Source organism: Penaeus monodon, chromosome 21, assembly GCF_015228065.2.
Source record: "Penaeus monodon isolate SGIC_2016 chromosome 21, NSTDA_Pmon_1, whole genome shotgun sequence".
NCBI classification, from domain to species: domain Eukaryota; kingdom Metazoa; phylum Arthropoda; class Malacostraca; order Decapoda; family Penaeidae; genus Penaeus; species Penaeus monodon.
This window is the reverse complement of record NC_051406.1, coordinates 38729397-38729956: the sequence shown is the minus strand read 5'-3', so window position 1 is coordinate 38729956 and position 560 is coordinate 38729397.

Sequence of the window (560 nt, the reverse complement as noted above, 5' to 3'; positions counted from 1 at the left end):
TAACTGCAAAGGACAATCAAGTCTATTCAGAACATTCATTTTACCTTTATGCATGAACGGATCATATGGAACTGACAAAGGCTTCATTGATGTTCAGAAAATAATTTATCTTTTAAATTGTTTTCATTGCAGTCTAATAATGTACTGAATATTACGACAGTATAACAATAATTACTCTATAACACCAAAAAAAATCCCCCAGCATATAAGGTATCATGATTACAGATAACATTTTAGCGCAATATCATCTATATTGTGGCGTGAGTAACTAAGCAAAATATTTTCCACAGCAGTTTAAACAAAACTGAAATAAGGAAGAGTTTTATTTTGCTTGACAGTCTGCAACCACATTGTTTCTTTATGCCTTTACACTTTAATTTTCTTAATAATTATGAATACATCGAATTGGAAAATTACCATTCATACAACTCAATGTTTATCACTTTCTAATCCCATTTGATAAGATAATATGAATGTTGGCATCATTTCTGTATATGAACCGTGTTACGAATTAGTTAAAAACATACAACGAACACAGCACGAGAGCTTGCTCCTTTACT